This window comes from Mauremys reevesii, linkage group 16, assembly GCF_016161935.1.
Source record: "Mauremys reevesii isolate NIE-2019 linkage group 16, ASM1616193v1, whole genome shotgun sequence".
Taxonomy (NCBI): Eukaryota; Metazoa; Chordata; order Testudines; family Geoemydidae; genus Mauremys; species Mauremys reevesii.
The window spans coordinates 39,215,992-39,242,331 of NC_052638.1; the positions used below are offsets into that span (position 1 = coordinate 39,215,992).

Sequence of the window (26,340 nt, forward strand, 5' to 3'; positions counted from 1 at the left end):
GGCATAAAAGAGGGTGTTTGACGGAGCTGGCAGGCCTGCGTACAGATAGGTTTGTTGTTTTTGTCACCACAGTGCTGCTTTCAGAGGTTCACCTATGGGGGTGACCGATGGGGTTCCCAGTACCAGCCTCTTTGACACTTTTCAGGTTTACCTGAGGTGTCTGGGGGGAATCGATCCCACCTCCTTGTAGCCTGAGGGAGTCTAGTCTGTGCCCATCAGAGGAGGTTCTCGGAAAGTGACCAGCTGAAGGCAACACAAGCTCTCCACTCCCAGCTCCACATGCTCTGCTCTCTCCCTGTGTAGACCCCCATCTCATTATAGTCAAGTGCCCAGTCCCTTGTCTTCTGGACACCCATAACATGCACTGGTCTGCGGCCTCTGTGGAAGCAGTGTGTCCCGTTCACTCACTTCACCCGAGTTCAACACAAGGCACTTAGACAAGCTTATAGGAAAACCAAATTGAAGTTTGTTTAACAAAGCTTGAGAAAAAGATTCAAATAAAAGCCAGTAAAAGGGGTGGGAAATAGAAGGTTACAGGTAAAAGAAAAACATAAAACTCAATGTATAGCTTATACTTATTAACAAGTTACTCTCTCGGCTAATATATTTCTGACCCAGTGGCCAGTCAGCCCATACAGTGCTTCTCCAGTCCAAAACCTGGGATCCACTTTTCACGATACATTGACTAGCAGAGTATCTTGTCCATAATGCATAACATCTTGTGCCCTTTCTTTTTCTCTTATACAGTCCCAGGCCTTTTGGCTGTTTCCATAATCAAAGTGTTTGATTAACTTCAGCTCAACCCTGAGGGTCCCCTGTTCAGAATCATTTCTTAGGGTTCTCTTGTCTTTGTAAAAGCTCAGGCCTGCATCTGGTCCAGACTGTAAACCCAGGGCTGGGCTGGGTTGAAAGATTTTGATAGGTCTCACTCTTGAGTGAGTTAGCAGAGATCCCCCCTGCTTCTGGTGACTTCATCTCCAACAGGTTGCTTCATCTCCAACAGTTTTGGACCATAGAATATTCTGTTTTACATATCTATTAAAATATTTCCCATACAAACATCTCACAATAACCATGCCAATCAGCTAGTTTTTAGCTTTCGGCAGAGACCATACTCTTAGCAATGTAATTTTTGTCATATATTCCTGGATTAAACATGCCAGACTTACTTTAGAGAAAGGGGTGATGTTGATTCTTGGATCCCCATTGCTAGAAATACGACTATCAAGGGCTTCCTGGAATATCGGGAGGATGATCAGACACAGGTGTAATGTACCGCTGCCTAGGCATGTCTGTGGGTTTTGATGGGAGAGAGCGGCTTTAATTTCCACCGGGGGCTCTGGAGGAGAGTCACTGGTAGAGGCTGCAGCTGGGATGTCTTTCATTGGCTTAAACCCTAGCTGACCACATCACCTTCCCAGGTGCCTGGCCTGCTGAGATAATTTCAAAATGTTTTGTTTTGAATTTTGACCTTTTAAAAACCTTTGTTGCAGTCTAACTAGGTGACATTTTGAAGCAGTCATTTTGAACTGGAAAATAGGAATTTTTCATTTCAAACTTGTTTCATTTTGACAATTTCAAAACTTTTTCCTCAACTCTTTTTCGAGTTGGGAAATAGTTTGAGACTGACACTGTTTCGCAGACAGTTTTGGTTTTGATACGTCAACGTTTGATGAAAAATGATTAGTCAAATAATTCCCAACCAACTCTCCTTTTGTGTCTACTGCTAGTGTGGTGGGATCTCCTTCCTAAGTAAACCTTGCCTTGATCTCCCTACCTAACCTGGACTTTCCATTGGCACAAAGGTTTTATGGGGATCTGGTTACATGAAAACACATCCCTGCTCAAAATTGGAACAAAACACTCTTATTTATTTATTTAAAAATATATATAACTGCAGTTTTGGCCCTTGGAAACCAGTGGCAGGTGGGAATGATGCAGTAGCATTGATGCTTCGTTGTTAACAATTCTGGAATGTTGACAGCGGCAGGCACAGTATCATGTAATCCAGTGTTTCTCAACCCTGTTGCAAGTGCAGGGCCAGTGTTCGGGGGTGGCAAACAGGGCAATTGCATGGGACCACACACCACGGGGGACCCCACACAGCTTAACTACATGCTTCAGCCCTGGGTGGCGGGGCTCGAGCTTGGGCGTGAGTCCTGGGCGGCAGGGCTGAAGTCCCAGCTTAAGGAAGGAGGTTGCAATTTTTTTTGAGAGTCCAAAGGGGGTCACCAGCACACACAGGTTAAGAAACCGATGTAACCATTTCATTGGATGGTCTCACTCTGCCCAGGCATCAAAGGAACCGTGAGTTTGGACTGCCTTGTAAACTCCCCTGCCGTGAGCATTTCAGAGGGGAACAATGCAGCTGAATCAGAACTAAACCAAGGCTTTGGCAAGGTGCTACGGGACACCGTGCTGGTAGGAGGTACCACCGCTCAGGCTGCTGTCGAGAACAGTGGGGCAATGGTGGGTGCTGAGCAGTACTCACAACTGGCTGGAGAGATATTACGTCAAAGAACTGGACTGAGCCCAGGTGTAAATGGCAATTCTGGAGAGCATAGGATTTGAGCCTGCTTAGGCCAGGATTCAACTTGTTCCCGGGGGTTAAAATGGTGCAGAATCAACTGGAGATGAAATCAAACCAAACCCAGTTTTGATCACCCCTGGATCTTGCAGAACTTTTGGATCCTGATCCAAATATTGCAGCTTTGGACCACTTCTGGTATTGCCTAAATGAAGAATCGACCCATGTAATGAAATTCCTAGGCACTCTTCCCCCCCCCCCCCTTAGTATCTCCCTTCTCCCCCTGCAGTTCTGACATTTCCCTTGTACAAGTAAATGCACTTTAGTATTCTCTGGACAGTCCTCATTGCAGAGGTACCTGATGGCTGGAGCTGGGCTCTGGGCTGTGCACGCTTTCCCTGCATGAGCACATCTCTGCTAAACAATGTACAGCGTGAAGCAAAGCTGGCTGCTGCTCTTGCACATCTGTTTGAATACTCCCTTTACAATGACAAGTGCCTTTGCCTTGTCTTCGTCCACAGAATACAACATTGTCCTTGTTGTTTGTAGCTTATTGTGTAATTAGGCAAGCTAGACAGAAGATGAAAGAAAAGTAGTCATAGTATCCCCATTTGTTTACAGGTGGGGAAACTGAGGCACAGAGCGATGAAGTGACATGCCCAGGGGAACACAGGGAGACTGAGTCAGATCTGGGAACGGAACCCATTTCTCTTGAGTCCCAGACCACTGACTTAACCAGAAGACCATTTTTCCTCCCCTCAATGGCTGGCTTTCTTAGACATCTCTGGAAAGTAAATCTTTCAGGCATTGGCTTAAGTGTGAGGGGCCATCAAAAACAGGAGCACAGCATAAAACATCCTGGGTTCTCACCAGATGCCTGGTAGAAGATGCTGACGTAGCCTGCACTTGCCTTTTCCCCCCACTAGCCCTAGCACATAACACTTGCAAAACACTTGAGCTCCTTGACTTGAGGACCAGGAGAAAGGTGTGTGTGTGTGCGGGGAGGGGGGTGTCGCCCTGTGGCAGGATGTGGAGTTCACTCCTGGTACACTAGACTCGCTCAGCAGCACTTTTGGCTCCTTTGTCTTCAACATACCAGTGTTACAGCAGGATGCGTTGATACCTCACTCAAAGCTAGAGCTGGCTGGAGGACAACAAGTCAATTTTGCAGCAGCTTTCGAGGTTTCAGAATTTGTTTTTGTTCCGCATTGGAACAAACTTGAAACCTTTCGATTGTCTGCATGGAACTGAATTGTGTTGAAATACCCAGTTTTGGCTTGAAAAGGTCAGGTTTTTTGATTCGAGTGGGTTTCTCTCTGGAAGTGACTGGAGAGCCCACCTTGGAATACAGAAACCTTTCCACCGAGAACATTGCCAGAACCTATAGGTCTCCAAAACTTGGTGGCTTCGACAAAACTGCATTTTTCCACCCCCCCCCCCAAAAAAAAGTCTTATCAAAAAAGTTGCGACTCTAGTCACAACAAAAAATTCTGCTGGGTTCCCATGTCCTGGAACCATGCCTCAGAGAACTGGGAAGAGAAGCCAGCCTCCCATGCCATAAAGGACGCCCCATTTACCTATGCCGACCTCTATTATAAAAAATAAAATAGTATTCTACTGTAACTCTCTGAATCACTCCAGTTTAGGGAGTGACTGAAGAAGCAGTGTGGCTCAGTGGTTAGAGCATGGTTCTGGGATTACAAAAAATTGGGTGCTGTTTTTGGCTCTGTCGCTGACCTGATTTGTAACCTTAGGCCAGTAGTGTTACTTCTCTCTGCCTCAGTTTTCCCCATACATAAAACGGCAGTAATGCTGCTTACCTCCTTTTAAAATGCTTTAACACATATTACATATTGCAACATTTCTTTTTTATAAGGGTAAAGCCAGCCTTGTTTTTCCACATACTTTTAAAGACCTTTTGGAGCATGATATTTTTGGCTCTTTGACCTTCAAAGAAGTATTGGGTTGCGGAAGGCAGCAGTTGCCAGTTTCGGTATAAAACACCCTATTAGTCAAAACCCCCTTTGGAAGTGCCACTGAATAATATATCCGTTCCTGAGTGGCTGCTGACTGAACTCTTGCTTTAGTTGCTTGGGTGGAGGTTTGACGCTAGTGAGGGTCAATCTGTTAGCAAAATAGATTTCGAAGATGGGCAGTCTGTCAAGGTCCCGCCCACACCCCCATTTGTGTTCAGATTTGCCACCAGGCGTTTTTTATCGTACTAGCTGACCATTTCAGGAGGTTAGGCTGTCAGCAATGAAGAGCTTATCAACCATTTTAAGAATGGATAGGTTGTCTATTAATGTACCCATGATCTAGGGTATAAGTTTGTCCAACGGTTCTAAAAGACGCTGCACATGGGGTGCTGTGTGTCACAATAAGACAAGTGTTTTCTTGGGATGAGCAGTTTTTCTGTTTTATTCTTTTGGAAGTGCAGGTGTTTCAGAATACGATCGTAAGAGTCATAGGCAGCCGATTCCTATCTGTTTTATTTGTACTAGGGGAGTGTAATTTAACTCAAAGGACATTTATATTGAATATCTGGAATATCTTTTACTGGGTGGGACACTCACGGTGTCTAGGGAAGAGTCCTGGCCCTAGAATCTACCAGAACAACTGTCTGGAAATTGGACTTGATACTGTTTTGCACTTACAGCATCTTCCATCTGCAAATCTCAAAGTGCTTCTATTGGAACATTAAGGAATTAAGCTTCCCAGCGCTTCTAGCCTCTCCATCCTTGAGTTTGATATTGTATTTGTCATTGCAAGCGGTTGGACTGATTCAAGAGAAGCAAAACAGGCAATCAGGAGGGAGGTTCCTGAGACAAGAAGTAACGGAATTTCCCCAGCCCAGTGTCCTACGGCCTTTGTGTCTCCTCCACATCTGTGTCTTAAACAGTGGACAAATATTCCTTCCCTTGGGCACCTGGGAAAGGGGGAACTGAGCTAAAGGTAACCCTTTGTTCACTGGGGTTAACCTGAGCCCAGGTGCCATCTGCTCATGTATACTGTTAACAAGAATGCACCCTATTGTAGTACATGTGGTGCTGTTAGGACTGGAAAAATAGAACTGAAATAGTCAATGTGATTTTTGTTAGCATTTTTCCGCACAGCAGAGCAAAGGGTTACTCAAAGCTCCACGTATCTGTATGCGATTCACCACCATGCGCAATCTCTCTGCCATCAGAACATTATATAAATTGCCTCTTTGAATAGTAAGATTTTCATTAAAGTCTTATTCATCTTGGATAAAGGACAGTTCAAGCACATTTCTTAAGTCTTGATTTCATTAGCACAGTACTGCAGTTCATCAAAACTCATAAATATTTATCTTTAAACATTCTTTGCACAATTTCAAAAACATTTGCCATATTTTAACAGGAGGTTTCATGTTGTTTATTGTGCAATAACCTTTCCTTTCCATAGATGCACTGACAAATCTCTCTGATGGCCGTAATGAATGGGAAGACGTGTTCTCTTCCAGACATTTCATAAAACCTGGCATCTCATTTTTGCAGAAGCACTCCCAGAGGGGGAGTGACACACAGGGATTCCTCTGGCGCATGTCATGAGTCAAAAGGGTTTGCAGTATTGCCAGCCACAGCCACATAAAAATCATGAATCAGGAGCTAAAAATCATGAGATTTTTTTTAATAAATAAATTTTTGTGGGGTTGGTTCTTTTTGGTTATTTTATTTGCCTTCTGGCTTTTGAGCCTTTAGAGGTGCCCTGGGTTCATGTTTGCAAGCTTTTATCTGCAGCCACAAGGCTTAGAAACTTACTTTTTTATTTTCATGAAGCTGAGATTTCCACCTAATCACATGCCTCCGGACACTGAGGATTTATAAAACACATTGAATATTGTGAGATTCATGATAAAACCATGAGTTGGCCACACTGGGCTTGCTAACCATTGATAAATTAGGGAAGCCTCCAGGATGGATGCAGGACCTTTCCTTGGGCATTAGGGACCAGCAGGGAGAAACTGATGGCCTGAAGAACTATTTACAGAGACATGAAAATAGCAATGGGAGAATGTACAAAATGTGAGACATTAATTTGGGTTAAGAATCCTGACCTTCCTTCTCGGGTACACTACAGCTCCTTTGTACTGCTGCAGCTATTCTGGAAAAACGGGAGTAAATTACAACATGTAGCGGGGCCTTACTGTAAATGAAAGTCACGCCCCTGACATTTGGGATGTTTATTTCAACTCCTCTTGCAATATTCCTGATATTTTCTGGTGTTCACCAGGTTAAAAATGAAATGGAAACAGCCTTTCTCCTTCACTTCTACTCTCAGTAGAACACAGGAGCAGAGGCACCAGAAAAGTGGGGTAAAGGTGCTTGAAAAGAGATCCATCTATTATATGTATGGATAGACATAACTTGAGATGTAAATACATTTATACATTAACCAGACTTTTATTAATATTAAAATGTTTGATATTTAAGCAAGGTTTTTAAAAAGCTTTGGCTTTTACTCCAAATAGGCTGCTCACTTTAATAAATAGACACTTTTGTTTTAAAACATGGATTTTTGAGGGGCCACTGAGTATTTCACATTGTTGTAAAAAACGTTTTTGATTTTTTTGTTTTTCACATTATGAAACAGATTCTCTGATTTAAAAAAAAACAACCCTCAACGTGTTATTGAAAAGTGGGTAGGACTGATCACAAATTGTTCGATGGAAAGATGTTTGGCGGAGGGGAGATGGTCACTTTTTATTTTAACAGGTTTCAGAGTAGCAGCCGTGTTAGTCTGTATCCAAAAAAAAAAAGAGCTTTGTTGCACCCTAGAGAGAAACAATCAGCATGCATGAGCAGCAGCAGCTGCTAAAGCTTCTTTCTCATAGAGAAGAACACACAGACAGGATATACACACAGCAGAGTACAACAAAGACATGAAAGAAGGTGGGTATGCAGAGAGACTTGAGCAGAGTGAGATTGAGAGATGATGAGCAGAAGTGGAAGGGAAAAAAAGTTTGAAAATATAGAAGATAGATTCAATAGAAAATAGTAGGGAACAATTGTAGTAACATATTTTTAATTGTAATAATTAACATTCCACACCATACAATTAACTTTAAACCAAACATAATACAATATGATGCATTGTATATGGTGTGGGACATTATTACAATTAAATACAAACTTAAACACACCTCACCTGGGCCAACTTAATTTTCATCTCACTCCTTCTTTTCTAACCTCTTTTCCTCTACTTATCACACTTGCATCCTTTTTTTCTCCTCCTCACAGTGATATCTCTCTTGTTGGTCTGCATATCTGTTGGCTGTTCTCTGTATTGTGTTCTCTCTGTGTCTGTTCTTCTGTTCTGTCTGTGTCGTAAAAAGCTCTGTTCATCTTCAATGCTGATGCTATCTTCTCCTAAAGCTCATGCTGTTTTTTATTTTAAATTATTCTCCCCCCTCTCTTGTTTGTTTTCCTGTCTTAGGTGGCCCATTGATTCCAAGCACCGAGTCCATCCCGAGTGAAGTCCTCTCCAGAAGTCCTGAACCTGGTATTTATTTCTTTCATTTTAGTTACATTAAAATGCCAGGCCTGCTTCTGCTTTCACTTACCCCAGCATATCTGCATCCAATTCAGCGGCGTTACTCCTGGCCTAGAACCTGATCCAAAGCCCATCCACTCATTGGAAGGATTCCTGTTGACGTCAATGGACATTGTGTGTGTGGTGTATGTGAGGTGCATGGAGCCCATTGGTTTTATCCCAGTTCTTTATCTGCAATAAAGTGGCCAGTGTATCTGTCTTCCTAGCTGACAATTGCAGGAGTTCAATTGTTCTGTGAACCGTATTGGTATACTAAAGGGACACATCACCCAAACCTATTTGTGTTATATTTTGCTTTTTATTGTGTTAATTAAGCAGGAACCTTTTTATTATTAAACAGTTTGTTTCAATTTGTCATTGTGGCAGGTGGGGCTGCTCTGCAATGCCCACCCTATGGGACCAGGCGTGGTACTGCAGGCATGCCCACCTTACTCTGTAAGTTGCCATCAACTCAGCGTCATTTTGTTATTCAGTTGTTGAGAGACTAGCAACTCACGATCTGGCTGTCTGAGCCTTTGCATAAAGAAACAAAATCTCAAATGCAAACACTTCCTTGTAGCGCTTGGAGGCAAGGCCCTAACCTAGCCTAAGGGTTCTGTGCTTGCACTGACGAACTTCTCTGCTCCAGTCTTGCCCAGCTCTGCCCCTGGGGAGATGCAAGTAATCCTTCTTAACTGGCCTGCTGGCTCTTGATTGGTCAGTGTTTCCTTCAGGCCCTTCTATGCCCCTGGAGGACTGTCTTGTTGGCAATCTGGTCTGAGCAGGTTTTCTTTGAGCATAGGGTGTCAGGGCACCAGGGCCTCCAGCAGAGGGCAGGAAGGCCTGATGGACCCTCTCATGGTCATGATTCAAAGTAAAATTGCTGTGGAGTTGCTTTTTAATCGTTGCAATAGAAATTGCTCGTTTTATTTTCCTTTGTGATATTGATTGATAAATGCTAGTTTTAAAATAATTTTAGTGAGTGATACAATGTTTCATTCTTCAGCCCTCATATAGTAGTTAATCTATAGGCCTCAAAGCAATTTACAAAAGAAGGTGAGTATAATTAACCCCCTTTTAAGATGGGGAAATTGAGGCACAAAGGTGAAGTGAGTTACAGGCGATCGCACGGCAGGTCAGTGTCTGAACCAGACCCTCCTGTTCCCTGTTCAGTGCTCTGCCCTCTGTACCACAGGCTAATAACTGACTGCCCTTGAATGGTGCTGACGATACCAGAAATAATCAAGTAGAATACACCTGCAGTTTTTCTGAATGGACCAGGGATAAACTAACTTTCACTGCAATGGAAAGTTGCAGCAGGGTGTGTGCAGCTGAGAGCTAGATCATTGTCATGGAGAATGCCAAAGGGCTGTGGCCTCTGAGCAAATCAAGTGCCTCCTTCATCCATCCAGGAGACAAGAACAACCGTGTTAATTGATTTATTCAGTGTCAGTGAGATGCGGTGAATGTGGGACAGGCCTTGGTGTGTCTCCAGGAAGGAATCCTTATCTCCTTATTAACAAGGGTGTCCTTAGAATCTGCTTGTTAGCATCCAGCACAGTCATATGCCCTAACAGAGGAGCTAGCTCTCTGGTCAGCAAGGCACCAATCGGTTCCCCTAGAGCAGGCTGGTTGGGGATATGCAGCTAATCAGGCCCGGGGGCTGATGAACCAATTAGCATCAGCCAAGGGATATAAAAGAAGAAACGGGAAGGCAGTGGGGGAGAGTAGACCTGGGCTAGCTGAGCTCAGTGTGTGTTGAGATCCCAAGGAGGGGAGACCTCTGTTTCTCTCTGGATCCGTGGGAAAGGGCTAAAGCAGTGTTTCTCAAACTATTGTACTGGTGACCCCTTTCACACAGCAAGCCACTGAGTGTGACCCACCCGCAGAGGTGAAAGTAAGCCGGTCCGGTCCGGTCCGGTCCGGCATAGCGGCAAGAGCCAGTACACTGTGCCGGACCGCACCTGCTTCCGTGGCGGGGATTTAAAGGGCTCTGGGCTCCTCGCTGCAGCAGGCAGCCCAGAGCCCTTTGAATCCCGCCCGCGGCTCTGGCAGCTGGGCTGGGGCTGGGATTTAAAGGGCTCAGAGCTCCCGCTACTGCGGGCAGCCCAGAGCCCTTTGAATCCCGCCCGCGGCTCTGGCAGCCGGGATTTAAAGGGCTCAGAGCTCCCGCGACTGCGGGCAGCCCAGAGCCCTTTGAATCCCGCCCGCGGCTCTGGCAGCCGGGCTGGGGCCGGGATTTAAAGGGCTCAGAGCTCCCGCGACTGCGGGCAGCCCAGAGCCCTTTGAATCCCGCCTGCGGCTCCGGCAGCCGGGCTGGGGCTGGGATTTAAAGGGCTCAGAGCTCCCGTGACTGCGGGCAGCCCAGAGCCCTTTGAATCCTCCCCGCAGCCCTGGCGCCTGGGCTGGGGACGGATTTAAAGGGCTCAGAGCTTCCCGCAGCAGCAGGAGCTCTGGGCCCTTTAAATCCCAGCCCCAGCCTGGCAAGGCTCGGGATTCCTCGCAGCCGTGGGAGCTCTGGGCCCTTTAAATCCCGCCTGCAGCTCCGGCAGCCGGAGCTGCGGTAGGGATTTAAAGGGCCTGGAGCTCCGCAGCGGCTGGAGCCCTGGGCCCTTTAATTTGCCCGTGAGCCCAGGGGGCTCCCAGCCACCTGTGCAGCTGGGAGCCCCAGGTTGATTTAAAGGCCCTGGGGCTCCCAGCCACAGCCGGTGCCCCATGGCCTTTAAATCTTGAGGCCACGCCTCTTCCGGATGAGGCCACGCCCCCCTCAGGACTCCAGCAGTTGCCGGTAAGTCCTGTAAGTTACTTTCACCCCTGCCCCCCCCATACATTAAAATACTTGTTTATATATTTAACACCATTCTAAATGCTGGAGGCAAAGCGGGGTTGGGGTGGAGGCTGATAGCTCGTGACCCCCCATGTAATAACCTCGCAACACTCTGAAGGGTCCCGACCCCCAGTTTGAGAACCCCTGGGCTAAAGGGCAGGAAACACTGTACACAAGCCTGTATTGGTGCGGGTGATGGCAAGGTCATGTCGGGGCGCTGGAGCCATGTGTAGAATGGGGGGGGGGCTGAGAGCCATTGAACCAAACTGTAACCCCTGGATATGATGGAAACCACTTCAAACCAGGGGGTGCTGCAGCACCCCTAGATCCAGCACCTGTGTTTCATGTGAGTATTTATATTCCCACTTGCTGGAGAGTCTGAGAGGTGTCTGGGGCATCAGAGGGTGGCGATGGAGGTGCCCTGTTACGGGGCCATATAACCCCCTCGGTCCCTGTCTGCTAGTTTTGGTCCACTTCTTGCAAGCTGCTGTGCAGGGATGGCGTCTTGTGCCTGTGCAGAGCCCCATAGACTTCCCAGATGCTTCTTATCATAAATCTGATGTGTGGAAGAGGAAAAGCCCTGCACGTGTCTCGAGAAATCCTACATTTCTAAAGTACTTGAAATCTTGTCAATTCTTGTCATCCCAATCCTCAGGCTCCTTTCATCACGTTAAAGTGAGGGCTGTATCACGTTCTCAAGTGACCGCAGAGACCCTGGGAGGTGTGTGAAGTTCTGGTTGTGCAGTTAAGCCATACTGAAGTACTTCACCTACGCATGTGATAGTTTTCATGTGTCTCTTCCCGGTGTTATTTATTACTGTACATTATTTATAACCCCGTTAACATAGACAGAAGTAGAGCTGCAAGAATACAGCAACAAGAAAAAATCATCTGGGTAAAATTCACCCCTTTGCAGAGGGCCAGCATAAGAGCTATACGTCTCTTTAATGTGGGACATATGTGGTGCACAAGCACTGAGCCATCCATTTGCATAAGAGTCAATGTCACGCTTAGTGAATATTCTTCCACATAGAAACCGCTGATCTGCTTTCCTGGTATTTGTGACTCCCTTTTCTGTGCTTATTCCCCAATCGATTCAGATGAACAAGACTGCATTGGCAGGAACATTTATAGGAAAGCAAAAGTACAGCGTGTACTTGTGCGAATAAATATTCACAAGAGGATTTACATCGAAAGTGCTCGCACGGCCATTTTGGACGCTCTTCTTATAACTCACCAGATAGACGTGTTGAATGTTTATGAATGTTTGTGGGCAACTAGCAAACAGAAGAAGTTGGGGAGACTCCTAACAGAGCAAGTTTTGATCACCACGGCTGCGACAGAAATGAAAGTATGTGGCTGGGGTGAGTAACTGGCTGCCATGAATAACAGAGACTTGTAGCAACTGGTTTGTGTTTGTAACAACCACAATAGCTTTCCATTTTTGTATGTAAACATCTGTTAAAGCAAGTGAGTGGGGAATCATTTCCTCTTGTGCTTACATTTCAGGGCTTTGGTCTATGGCTCTGCTTCCCCATCACAAAAATCTGGGACAGGGTAAAGAGGGCAGCTGCTGTCAACACTTGTTGCTAGAGAAACACAGGAGCCTGATGTTGGGACTTGACAGGTTTAAAAAAGAGGTTTCCAATTCCTGATGATTGGGTGAGCTAAAGTGGGGGTGCAAAACATGTGCAGTTTACACGCTGTGGCAGACGAAGTGTGTCACAGGTAAAGCAGCCAACAGGAGGTTGTACCTTTTGGGAGCCAAGTCTGGTTAGATTTTTCCTGGCAAAACTAACAAGTTACTGCTCAACTCAGTGAAGTTAGGTGGAATTTAGATTGTTGCAACTCAGATCATAATCTGGCCCTATATTTATTTTCTCTCTGTGTGTCCCTGCTTTGCATTACACCTTCCTGTTAGTTGTTTTTCTTGCTACATCCCTCCTTCCACCCCTTCAGCACTAATTTTTCACACCCACTGGATGTTAAATCAGGACAAAGTATGCTACTTAACGACTGATACCTTTTTTCTCACTAATTTACAAATTCGTCCCTGATATCATTCCAAGGCCCCCGATTTGTAACATTTATATCCGTGTTGAATTTGACCGGAGAAGCTTAGATCAGTTTGGTTAAGAGTCAAATAAGTATTCAAATGTTAGGTTTCTTATCCAGACAGAATCAAATCTCTGAACCTTTCGAAATTCTCAGCACCACATGTATAACCACTGGTTTCTGCCCGGCTGATTCCTGTAGCAAAATATGGGTTGTAATGCAGAGTTCATTTTCTGTCTAAATGCAAGTCAGCTGCAATGCAGTAATCTTGAAAATGATAATAGTGATAATTGTGGTGAAATAAATGGTCTGACTGCGAATGGAAATCAGACTGGGAATTGCGATCACTGGAGTGGAGAATAGTTTAAGATATGAAAATGCTGAATTAATTGGCAGCTCTGATTCTAGCAACACAATTAGTTTACTCAGAGAAGGTCTAATTATTTGGACTAGCACAAGTATTTTCCCTTGTAGTGCATGATTCAGTTGTGCGTTATCCCCTCTGCTACAGCACACTGCCCTCTGGTGTCCAGACAAGAGATGATGAGGAGAGATAATAGAATCCTTTTCTGTGGTAGAAGCAGTTTTGGAAAGTCAGCAACTGTTTTTGTAAACAAGACAGACCTGTTACTATGAACCACATGCTGCTTTCAGCTTTTTTCCAGTCTTTAATAAAGTGTAATCGCTTTATTTAGTATGTGAACGTATCTAAATTTGTGGCCCAATGTTGAAATACAAACAGATTCTGTCTGTTAAAACACCAGCAGCTGTACTGCCTGGCTCAGGATAGATGCCTTGTTTGGGGATAGAAACTGGGTATATTATAGAGGGGATGCATGTCATTTGTAGAGGTGTGGAATAGAGGAAAAGTTAGTTTGATAAGGAGAGACACCATTTGCCTATCCAGGGCTGGGTCTAGGATTTTTGCTGCCCCCAAGCAAAAATTTTTTTGGTTGCCCCCAGCCCTGGGCTCTCACTCCCCCCCACCAATGCCCTCCCCCACCCGCACCCCCTGCCACGCGAGCCCTGGGCTCTCTCACCCCACCCGCACCCCTGCCACCCGAGCCCTGGGCTCTCTCACCCCATCTGCCGCCCCAGCCCTGGGCTCTCACCCCCAAGCAGTGCCCTCCCCACCCGTACCCCTGCCGCCCCAGTCCTGAGCTCCCCCCGCCAGTGCTGACTCCACCCACTCCCCCCTCGCCTCCAGCCGGTCCGGCGCTGGCAGGGTTGGGGGTAAGCAGTGGGGATCCTGGGCTGTGCCTCAGCCCAGGGTCCCTCCAGCCAGAGCTCCCACCTCCAGGACCGGCCAGGACCCAGGAGGGCAGAGCCGGGGGACCACCCCAGCAGGGGGCTGACGTGCTGGGGCAGGATAGCCCCAGAGGGAGCGGAGCCCCAGAGAGTGGGATGCAGGCCCCACATGGCAGCACCCCGCCATCTATGGCCCCGTTGCTGCTGCTGCTTCTGGCCACCCTGCCGCAGTCCCTGGGTGACTCCGGTTGCTTCGCCTAGCCCCGGCTGCAGCGCTGCAGGGCGGCCAGCCTGCGGCACCTGCAGGCGGCTCCATGTGCCCCGCGGGGCAGCCCCCAGCCAGAGTGTCCCCTGCTCGGATCCTGGCCAGCCCAGCCACAAGGTGCGGGCACTGCTCCCCCACGGCGTGAATCGCAGTGGCCCCAGGGTGCCCCCCGTGCACGCCATGCTGCTGCTGCCACCAGGGCTGGCTCGAGACTTTTGCTTCCCCAAGCAAAAAAAAAAAAAAAAAGGTATGGCCGGTATGCCGCCCCTGAAAATGTGCAGCCCCAAGCACGTGCTTGGTTTGCTGGTGCCTAGAGCCGGCCCTGTGCCTACCTGTAGTTATATTAACCCTTTGGAGTTTCGTCTATTTCGTCTTTGGAGAGTCTCTGTCATGAAATCTCAATTATTTCCAGATCTATAGATATAATGCTACTCTTCCTCATAAGCATCAGTTTTGCTGACAGTGTCTGGAAATTGCCTCTGTCATCAAAGTTTTCACAGTGCAAACGGAAAGAAGCCAAATACTTCAATAGAATGAACTAGGGGAAGAACACTGATTTTTTTTTTTAATTTCCTTTCTTTTTCATGGCTGTTCGTTGAATATATTTAATGCATTATCTTTAGTCCATCAAAGTACATGTTTAATAAAAGTTTTACATTTCTTCCTGTATCTGACCATCGAATGATGGTTCAGAATGGCATATCCTAATTTCATGGCAACAAGCTGTGGTGAAGGTGCAACCCATGGCCTTTACAGTGAAAGGAAACGTTAAAAAGGAGAAGGCAGTTTGAGAACAGTGCCAGCTATTTGATCCACAATGGAAAAGAGATTCAAGGAATAAACGAGTATATTTTATATTGCTGATGAGTTCTTGTAAATATGTGTTGCATTGCAGTAATGGCAAATAGTGCTGTGTTTAAATACATCATGGAATAAGGGAGGGTCTTGTGGTTAAGGCACTGGACTGGTAATCAGGAGATCTCGGTTGAATTCCTTGTTCTGTCACAGGCGTGACCCTGGACAAATCATTTAATCTGTTTGTGCCCCAGTTCCCCATCAGTAAAATGGGGATAGCACTTCTCATCTTGCAGGGGAGTTTAAAGATAAATGCATTAATGAAGGTATAGTCTACTGGGTGGGCTTTTCTTTGTGAACATCGTTGGAAATAATTACTCAAGGGGTAGGACTCAGATACCTTCTATGAGAATAATCTTGTTTTGCTGACCCCGTCAAGATCGGCTGCTACGAACGGAGGAGAGAGGATTCCTGTGTTTGTGGAATGCATTAAGGCCATGTATATCTGGCTGGATTTATTTAAGCTTCTCTGTGTTGGAAGAATGTATGTAAAGTAAAATAAACATTGACTTGGGCATTTTGCAGAGCTTGGTGCAATTTGCCTGATGTTTTGGGAAGGGTGATGCCTTTGGACGGGTGATTATAATAAGCAGTCTGGTTCCCTTTGAGTTTACTCCAGTTGCTGAGATTGATGTCCAGAGAGAATGTGATGAGTTCAACCCAAGAAAGGTGGAAATTAACTGGAATTTTATCTAGCTTCAGGCTTAGTTCACACAGGTGCACCTCTGTACCCATGCTGAGTCCCAATGAAGGTCTGCGGGAGCAAGGGTCTGCCTATAGTGATCTCATTGCAGGACTGGGGCCATCAACTGCATCAACTTTGTTCACTCCCAGTTTTACCTATAATAGACCTGTTGGCACAAACCAGGGCTCCTGATCTAGCTTGTTATGTTGGAGGATGTTGGCAGCTGTGATTAAGGGTGTCTTTGATTTATGCACAATCACAGACCTCTCTGAAGCTGGTGGGAATGCTGGCTACCCTTGATTCTGGCTAAGTAGAAGAAGCAATTAAGCTTCTTTTATGGAATAAGATAACAGAAACCATGGAAGCCACCACCCAAGGTACTGGCCACATGGAAGGCCTGAGAAAGAACTAACTCAAGGAAAATAAGAAGGGTTTTCCTGGGAATTGTTTGCAAATACAGGGACTGGGGCATTGATAGGATTGCAGCTGTGTGTCAGAAGCAGAAAACGGCTAGAAAAGTGAGAAGAAAGTCACAGAAGCACTGGTAGCATGGCCCTGAGAGAAAGCCAAGCAAGAGAATTTCTTTTGGGCAGAGTGCTGACTGGAAAGGCTGGCTTGGAATTGTGAGCGATGAAATTGCCTGCTGCTGTTTGTCCTTGCTGTGCTCAGGGACACAGGAGGTTGTGTTAATTCTTTGTAAATAAACAGGATTGCACCAAGCAAATATCAGACTCGTGAAAAATTTCTCGTCATAGTGAAAACAACCCAGCAAGCCTTTGAATATAAGCTAACTGCTGGGACTAACAGGGGCAAGAGTTTCTCTCTGGTACTTATTCCTATAATGTGTCTGAGTGCCTCAAACACCCCTGCAGTTCCATTTTCCCTTCCTTACAGAGGGGAGCTGAGATACAAAAAGACTAAGTAACTTGCCCAAGGTCAGACAGGAAATCTGTTGCAGAGCAGGGAACTGAACCTGGCTCGCCTGAGTTCCAGGCTAGCATCCTAACCACAGAACTGTCCTTCCTCTTTGTCACAACAAACTAGTGTGCAAAACCTAGCCCTCATGATCAGCTCTGAGTATCCAGTGTGGAAGCATATCCAAGAGGAAAGACGCATTGACTAAAGGGGCTTGAAAAGGGGTGGCTATAATAAACCAGCGTTTAAAGTGACGGAAAAATATTTGGGGCCTGTCCTTTTTAATGTTGATTTTGCTGGTATGTGGCAGTGGCTGCTGGATGGATGCTCATTTCTCTGGGTTTCCTGTCTCTTGTGGATTGAATGAAGAAATGTAATGTCCGATAGGACATCGCTTTTGTGTTTAAATGCAGTAAAGGCAATGCCATGTCAACATAATCAGATTTTAACAAACGAGCGCACACGCAAAATAAAGACGCTTCACTGCAATATCGTTTTAATTGTTAAGAAAAAAATTACATTTTACAAATTATGATAAATTGAATTTGATTGCAGTTCATGTGAGGACTTATTGAATAGTAAATTACATTAGACACTAACAAAATCCTTTCCCCCTCTAAGGTTTATTTGAAGCTTGTTGAACTTTAACTGGAAAAATGAGCTGTGAATTGACTCTGAGGCTTGCAGAGGCAGTCCAAATGGTGGTTTGTATATACGGTTTAGATTAGCCCAGTTTAATTCCAGATTGCATGCATACATTTCTAACATCTGTGAAATCAAAACCAGACACTTCTGCTTTATTAAAATAGAGCTTCTCATGTGTCCCCCTTCCCCCTAGTTAATTTGGTAGGATTCAAATACTGAGCTGTGCCTCTTTTGTTTTGGAGCAAATGTCTCTTTCTTTTTCCCCCCTTTATCGGTTCATTCTAGTTGATAATCTCTGGGCTCTGACAACTCAGACCTACCTCCTGAGCCGCCTATCAAGTCCTACAGTGGAGTGGGTGGCGTTTGTGATAAGGATGCTGTGTGTCAGCCAAGAACTAGAATTAAACCACATGGAGACGTTACACATCACTCTTGTGCGAGTTGACTCACTACTAGTGTGCAGCACATTCCAGCTGGCCAGCAGTGACTTTCCTCTCTCTCTCTCCTGCATCTCCCCATTCCCATTCCCCTGAGCTAGCCATTTGTCCCCAAAATCTGTCTTTTTTTAAAAAAAATTCTCATTCCTCCTCTTTTTTTTATCATGGCTGTTCAATTTCATTGTGACTGGCATTGAGCTTTGATTTGTCTAGGGGGACGGGGGACCCCACCTGCATTTAATAAATAGGTGAAACCTGTCTTGGTCCGGTCTGACAGGACCACGTTATCAATTGCTTCAAGGAGGTGGCATTTTAAAAAAAAAAAAGCACAAAGAGTGGACTGAGACTTGGGGGTTTGGGGGGGTAGATACTTTGTGGTGATATCTCAAGGCAATGGGATGCCTAGTACAGTGATCCATAATCCTTACTAATAACCAGATAGCCTCGTTACTTAGGTTTGGGGAGGATGTAACTTTCTATAATGTCTCCCAGGGGAGCAAGGTTGTGAAACTGATCTGTGCCATCTTGGGTTCTTCATTAACTCATTTTAAAGAGCTTTGCCTATTCTTTACATCACACCATTCCCGAGGGCCCTGATTCAGCAAATCCCTTCGTATGTGCATCAGACTGGGGCCTAGGACGCTGATTTTCACTGAACAAATACTGAGGAGCTCTATTAACAGACCAGACCGGCAAGACACAGGAAGCTCAGTCTATCCAAATAACTGAACCTCCCTCTGTAAGTATCGCTGTGGCGAGAAGATTTTGGAGAGTAGAGGGCTCTCTGATATAGCAAACAAAGGCACCATAAGATCCAGGGGCTGGAAGCTGAAACTAGATACATTCTGGCCAGGGCCAGCTCCAGTGTTTTTGCCCCCCAAGCAGTGGAAAAAAAGAAAAAAGCCGCGATCGGTGGCACTTTGGAGGCAGCTCTACCACTGCCGCTTCATTCTTCGGCGGCAAATCGGCGGCAGGTCCTTCCCTCCGAGAGGGACTGACGGACCAGCTGCCGAATTTCCGCCGAAGAGCCGACATGCTGCCCCTTTCCATTGGCCACCCCAAGCACCTGCTTGCTGCGCTGGTGCCTGGAGCCTGCCCTGATTCTGGCTAGCAATAAGGTGTGAATCTTCAACAGGGAGGGTAATCAACCATTGGGACATATTACCAGGCAATGCAGTGGCATCTCCATCACTTGAAGTCTTTAAATCAAGACTGATCTTATTGTTAAACAGCAGCAACAAAAACCCCACTCGAGCTCAACCACCAGCCATGAGATTGATGCAGGAATTACTGGAAGAAATGATCTGGCCTGGGTTATGCAGGAGGTTGGACTAGATAGTCGCCATAATGGTCTCTTTGTAGATTTTAAGGCCAGAAATCTGGTATTCTTCCTTTGGCAATGGCCATTATCTAAGGCTGTAGAGGAGAATGAGCCCCTCCCCACAACTGCGTGGCAGTGCACTTAATCAACTCTTCAGTGCTGTACCCGAGAGGAAGAGAATCCTCCCTGATTCCTGCAAGTAATCGGTTTATGCCCTGATGCATAAGATTTGATAACCATTCTGAGTAGCCAGTGGCTACCCTTACAAAAAGGGTAACATTACAAGCAGTGGATCATAGAATCATAGGCCTGGAAGGGACCTCAAGAGGTCATCTAGTCCAATCCCCTGCACTCATGGCAGGACTAAGTATTATCTAGACCATCCCTGACAGGTGTTTGTCCAACCTACTCTTAAAAATCTCTAATGATGGAGAATCCAAAACCTCCCTAGGCAATTTATTCCAGTGCTTAACCACCCTGACAGGAAGTTTTTCCTAATGTCCAACCTAAACCGCCCTTGCTGCAATTTAAGCCCTTTGCTTCTTGTCCTATCCCCAGAGGCTAACAAGAACATTTTTTTTCTCCTTCCTCCTTGTAACGACCTTTTATGTACTTGAAAACTGTTATCATGTCCCCTCTGAGTCTTCTCTTCTCCAGACTAAACAAACCCAGTTTTTTTCAATCTTCCCTCATAGTCATGTTTTCTAGACCTTTAATCCTTTTTGTTGCTCTTTTCTGGACTTTCTCCAATTTGTCCACATCCTTCCTGAAATGTGGTGCCCAGAATGGGACACCATACTCCAATATGAGGCCTAATCACTGTGGAAGAATGACTTCTTGTGTCTTGCTTACAACATTCCTGCTAATACACTCAGAATGATGTTTGCTTTTTTTTTTTGTTGGCAGCAGTGTTACACTGTTGACTCATGTTTAGCTTGTGATCCACTATAGCCTCCAGGTCCCTTTCTGCCGTACTCCTCCCTAGGCAGTCATTTCCCATTTTGTATGTGTGCAACGTATTGTTCCTTCCTAAGTGGAGTACTTTGCATTTGTCATTACTGAATTTCATCCTATTTACTTCAGACCATTTCTCTAGTTTGTCCTGATCATTTTGAATTTTAATCCTGTCCTCCAAAGCACTTGCAACCCCTCCCAGGTTAGTTGTTATCTTGATAGACAATGGGCCAAATTTGCCAATGGAATTATACCAGGGATGAATTAAGTCTGTTGCAGGAAAGGATCTGCAACTACTTAAGTGTGTTCTATTTATCTTAAAGTGTAATTGACGATACTTATGTGCCCTGCACTGATTAAGAGGGAAGAACTAGGTTAATATAGTCCAGGGTTTCTAATCTTGAACATACTGTGCTGTGTAAATAGATAGCAGGTTTATGCTTCCATTTTAATTACATTCCCTAAAAAAAGTTGAAAAGAATAAAATAAAATTATAAACAGTTACAAACATTTTCTGATCCAGTGGCCACATCAAACATATGCTTGAAAGGGGCTGTTTCATATGGGCATAATTGAATATGCACTCAGTCAGCTCAGCTTTCCCTCCAGAATGTTAGAAGACAAGAGTTTGTGTACAATTTATAATAAATTATTCATCCCTTTTTTTATTAGCATCATAATTGCTTTTTGTGGTAGCCCAAGTGAATGCTGAAGCTGTATGAAAGCACAGAAATTCCATTAATAATTTTTCCAGGGTTTTTTTTTTCATTTAGTTTTGTCCTGGATTTTTCCCACTCTTTGGATTTGGATGTTATCGGAGCGCAATGCATTTATTGTTTTCTGTTGTACAGGTAAAAGGCACAAAACATTTCCCCCCCCAGCATTGTGCACTAATACTTGCAGTGCTAAAGAAACATGAAAACAGTTTAGTCAGAGAGGATGCCAGTCCTTTCCACACACCTCTGAGAGGAAACCTACCTGTCAGCAGCTATATTCAGAAGTATTCTAGTGCTCTGTCTCCATCCTGGATTGAAATTCTTAGCAGTGACCTCCTATGCTTTTATGTCAACAGAGCCGCAGATTTGAGTGTCTCACACTCTATGCATTTGCAAACTGTTGTGCCTTAAGACTGCTGAGGTCACTGTTAAGGTTTTGCGTTAGAGCGCAAGTTTGATGAAGTTGGGGTATGTATTGCTTTTGAGCAGCTGCTGGGGATGGAACTGAAAGCCTCATGAAGTGTTGGAGTGTGTAGTTGACAGCATTATATGCAATATGAAGGGGAAAAGGAATGCACAAGTCTTTCCCTTTGACTTATTATTTCCGGGCTTTTCAGGTTTTGGGTGGGTGAAGTGTGTCCTGATGCAGTCTTAACTGTCACTAATTAATGCTAATTAATTTGAGTGGCTTCCATGAGATCACTAGGTCACTTAGACTGCATGTTAATGGTCCTTTAAATTAAATAGGATTAAACCTAGGGAACCCTTTCCTTCCCTATCATTTCACAATAAAGTAATAATCTTGATTTTTATTTAACGTAGGAGGGTGAATCCAACTTCTAAAATTGGCTGCTTAAGTTGTATGTATAAATGGCAACTTAGAAGTTCAGTTGCTTGTTTTGCATGCTGTGGGGGTCCTTTGCTGTGCAGATGTGGGGTTTGTGCACACAGTTCTTGCGTGACATTTTTCAGTAATGATCTGCCAAAGAGTAAAATTATAACCAAACACACACCTTGTGCCATTGAGTTTGGATCCTATCTGATTCAGCACTTTATTATGTCTCTGGTGCTCCAAATCTAACCTCCCCCAATGAAAGTGCTCTCTGTCTTTCAGCATAGAATAAACCAGTAAAGTCTCAGTTAAGCAGTGTACTTAAGCATGTGCCTAACTTCAAGCATGTGAGTAGCATATGAGTACCTTGAGGCTAGGAACCATATCAACTTCTGGCTCTTGCCAGAGCCAGACTGGTGCTTAACAAAGTCCTACTCATCTGTCTCATCTCTCTAGTTTAGGTCATAAGCCATTTGGAGAAGGGACTGCACTTTCCTCAGCACTGAGCCCTCTGCTAATGCTCAGTAAACTCAACAGTCTCTTTTGAGAGTTGTATCTGTATTACAAAGTGCCTTCCAGCTTTAATAATGGTTGCGGGTCTACATTTCCGAGCCGATAACAGAACTAGATCTGTATGGAATTACACAGTACAGTTACATGCAGCATGTGATTCAGAGAGAATAGCACAGGAAGACAATTGCACTAAGTAAGGGAAGTAAAGCGAGATTTGAAAGAGGTGGCTAGTTGATCAGGCAGAGAGATAGAGGAAAACCTTTTGAGGTGATAGGAGATGCAAAGAAGATGGTTCTTGCACCAGCATTGGTGGGATTGTGGGAAAGAACAGCAGTTAGATGCTAGATATGGGGATCTGAGAGAGAGAGGTGATGGGATAAAGCTGGAACAAGTCCAGAGACAATTTCAAACCAAACCAAGACTGAGCTAGGGAACACGGTCAGTTTCTGCAAGAGGATCTCCTGCTACCTACATTTCCCAGCTTCACCAGACACAGTATTTCTACTTGTGATTTTCACTGTAGTGGTGGAAAGTAATATCCTTGCTTGGAGCTGACACATCCTTCAGTGAACGCTCTGGGAGGTCTGTTTATTACCAATGAGTGACAAGCTGAAATCCTGACACCAAAGTACTTATGTTCCAACGTAATTATTGACTTTCTGCCAGGGAATGTGCATGTCCTTCCAAGAGCTGCTTTCATCCATGCTGTGACAGACACACACAGACACACACACTCTCTCTCTCTCTCTTTTGAGCTGCCTTTAAAGAAGCAAGCAAGGAAGGGCATGATGTAGGTTGAACACATTGCACTAATCATTGCTTAGCCATGCAGCTTGATTTGGATGCAGGAACGCTGACGTGAGGCAGTCCTCTGGCATTTCAGTGCTTCTATATCAATGCCAGCAGATGCCCCTGGTGTAGCAAAAGATGAACCATCAATTTAAGATCTCCATTCCGGGGCATCATGGTTTGCCATGAAGTTGCCTCTCCAATATCAATCAGAGCAGGAGAGAACATGGAGGAAAGATGGCAAACCTTAAACTGAGTGATGAAGCCCAACCCTTTCTCTCAGGTGTGGGTAAATGTCCTGGATTATTTGTCAATGGAAATTTTAAAATAAATGTAATCCACATGTGCCTAGAAGGAAAAGGGTTAATAGTGAAATGTATGGCTTGTGTAAATCCTGGTGAATCAAAGAAAATGGGGGTGCAAGTAATTGTGCAGTCTCCATTCATTATTTATTAATTAAATAAAAATATTAATGGAAATAATTAAAAATAAAACAATAATTAAGATAATGCAGGCTAGCAATATCATCTGCCCGTAGCATTTGCTATTCTTGTTTTATACACCAACTTAATGCCGGATCACTGCATTACTTGTCTTCACCCATTTTTTTTTAACCAACAGAACTTGCGTTCTGCATCAGGTGTTGAACTTGGGTTGTTCTTGTCTCCACCAACGGCTAAGCCTGACAGTGTTCTACCATGTTTGGAGGAAGCAGGTAGCTTTGTTTGGCATCACATTTCAACTATAGACATGGCCTTAGAAGTGGAACACGCAGAGCAGAGTGGTATTACTTGGCTTTTGGGAAGAAGCAGAGGGAAGCTCATTATGGATGGAAGTCATTGGTGACAAATGCTAAGTAATCCTACCTCGGAGGAAATAATTGAATTGCTCCTACAGTTTTCTATGTTCTAAATGTACTGTATCAACTCAGGAGAAAGCCCTGGATTTCTTTTGTGGACTGCTCAGTGAAGATCTCAGCTCAATGGACAGTAGTGGTAACAGAGGAAAAGAAGTGAACAGCGATGTTAGGGTTCATTAGAAACTGAACAGAGAATAATAGGGATCATGTTATAATGCCATAATATAAATCGGTGGTATATCTTCCGCTGGAATACTGTGCTGAGCTCTGTTCAACTCATCTCAAATAAGATATAGCAGCATTAGGAGGGATTCAGAGATAGGAGATGAAAATAGAGAGGTAGGAAAACTCAGGAAGAGAGCTGGGACACTGTTTACTTTAGAGAGGAAGTGAACAAGAAGAGGAATGATAAAAGCATAAAAACAATGAAGGGTCTAGAAAGGGGAGAGCTGCGAAAGGCAGACTAGCAGTTCTCTAATATAAGAGCAAAGGGGACTTTCAATGATGTGGAAAACTGGCAAATTCAAAACCGATAAAAGACTAGGCTTTTTCATACAATGTGTAATGAGCCTGTGGAACTCATTGCCACAAGATACCATTGAGAAAGATTCAAAGAAAGATCAGACATTTCTATGGAGAGTGAAAATGTCTGTGCCCCTGGGAGGTAGGGAAGTATTACCCCTATTTTACAGACTAGGGGCTAAGGCAGAGAGACTGAAGTGACTTGCCCAAAATCACATAGTGTGTCTGTGGCGGTACAAGGACTTGAGCCCATGTCTTGGACTAGTGCCGTAACAACTGGCTCATCCTTCCTAACTGACGGGTGTTAAGAATAAGCTTTGTCTGGGGACAGGTTATCCCATAACTGTCCACCACAGAATTTCTTACATCTTCATCTGAAGCAGCTGGTTACTGGCCAGTGTGTGAGAGAGGTTGCTGAACTATATGGATCTCTGGTCTGATCCAGTCTGGCAATGCCATGCTCCAGTAGCTGGCCTTCCCTACAGGGGCATCTCTGGGAAGGAGAATTTAAAACCAAAAGCAGCTTCAGGAAAAGGTTTTTGATTTATTTACCTGAAATATGGCCCTGTAAGTCACTGGGATCAGAAAGTGGTGCTGTCTTGCTGCATACCACTGAACAGCCTCTATTTCTCACCTGTCGCTACTTCTTTCCATCACCTTTCGTCTGCCCGTAGTTAACTTTCCCCATTCTACAGCCAGGTACGTACCCCAGAGGTTAATGTACGAGGAAACACAGAACTTCAGAAGAGTTGAAAATCAATTTGTCCTCTTCCATGTGCCTGCCACAGCCTGAGTTCAGGGTTGGAGTTTGTCTTCCAACATCGAATGGTATCGCAGCTACCTACAGTCACCTGCCCTTCACTGTTAAAAGGAGTTAGCAGCGATGCCCTAGCTAAATTTCAGTTTGAATCATTACATTCAGTCAAACAGGAAGTGTTGATTCTTTGTAAGAGCAGGGAACTGAGAATCAGGTGGTCTAATAATGAAGTGAAGGAAACGGGAATTCCGGATGCCTGGGTTCCACTCCTCTCCAGGGTTAGTCTCTCACTGCTATTGAACTGGACGAAGAGTCTGGTTTTGCAGCTAAATACTCCTTCATCCAAAGTAATGCCAGTGTGCAAAGTAATCATCAATAGCTTGCACAGTTTCATTAGCTGAGCCGCGTGATAGGCTTCTGCGTTGCCAGCAAACCGTCTTTACTGGTGTTTGGTGCGAAGTTACGTAATATCATCTGCGCTAGTGATATGCCAGAAACTGTACAATTATGGGGTTAAATCATGTTGTATACTCACCTCTACCCCCAATAAAACCATTACAATGTAGATCCAGGTGGGACCTTGAGGTTTTAGATCTCTTAGTATCCAGGAAGTCAATTGTTTACATTTTTTAATTTCTAAGTATTTTATTTCTATAGGATGCAGTGAGGCTGAGTGGAGAAAGAGAAATACCCTACGGAATGCTTAGGCACATGCAAACTGAGGGATATTCCAGTGAAGCATCGTGTGGTAGAGAGAAATCAAATGCCCTTAGTGATTGAACTGCATGTTTGTGTACTAGTAGCAACAAATAACACCCCTCCGCTCCCTATAAGGATTAAACATAGCCAGAGAAATGCCAGCCAGTAACAATTAGAGTATGACATACAGTGGTGGGGTGGTAGTTTTGTCACAAACCCTGTATAGAGGCCAGCACATAGTTATGTGGTTCCGGAAGCAGACTGGAAGCTTTGATTGAGAAATATGGGTCATAAGCTGCCTGCTGGTGTGGTCTCTCACTACAGATTCTGTGCCGGCGCTAGACCATCCTCTAGCGTTGGAGATGG

General features: G+C 44.8%; 2 long non-coding RNA genes across 3 annotated transcripts in view; both read left to right on the top strand.

The window, feature by feature from the left end:
• Nucleotides 1-26,340, top strand: part of LOC120384686 — a 203,556-nt gene that overhangs the window by 55,796 nt on the left and 121,420 nt on the right. For both annotated transcript variants that reach the window (XR_005589022.1, XR_005589023.1), the window contains one exon: nt 7,985-8,050. This is a non-coding gene — a long non-coding RNA (uncharacterized LOC120384686). The remainder of the gene's footprint in view (nt 1-7,984; nt 8,051-26,340) is intronic.
• On the top strand, nt 23,758-25,987 carry LOC120384687. Its single transcript, XR_005589024.1, has 2 exons — nt 23,758-23,852; nt 25,933-25,987. It is a non-coding gene; the product is annotated as an uncharacterized LOC120384687 (long non-coding RNA).